The sequence below is a fragment of the Penaeus monodon genome, chromosome 24, assembly GCF_015228065.2.
Source record: "Penaeus monodon isolate SGIC_2016 chromosome 24, NSTDA_Pmon_1, whole genome shotgun sequence".
In the NCBI taxonomy this organism is placed as follows: Eukaryota; Metazoa; Arthropoda; class Malacostraca; order Decapoda; family Penaeidae; genus Penaeus; species Penaeus monodon.
In genome coordinates this window covers 40,080,038-40,080,274 of record NC_051409.1, presented here as the reverse complement: position 1 = coordinate 40,080,274, position 237 = coordinate 40,080,038, and positions in this window count along the sequence as shown.

The window sequence follows — 237 nt, the reverse complement described above, 5'->3', positions numbered from 1 at the left end:
TGAATGCCCATATCAAGAACAATTATACAGTAATTACATCAAAAAGAAGATAAAAAGAAATTAACAATCGATTCATAAGGACTTTTAAAAATATTTATAAATAAAACATAGCAAAAGATGAAAAACAACCTTGAAATAACAAGAGCAACAAAAACACCAGAAGCAGAAACAGGACACTAAAAGCTCCCAAAAGAACGAATGCAACATCTATAGAAGCCAGCAGCGCGTTTGCATATC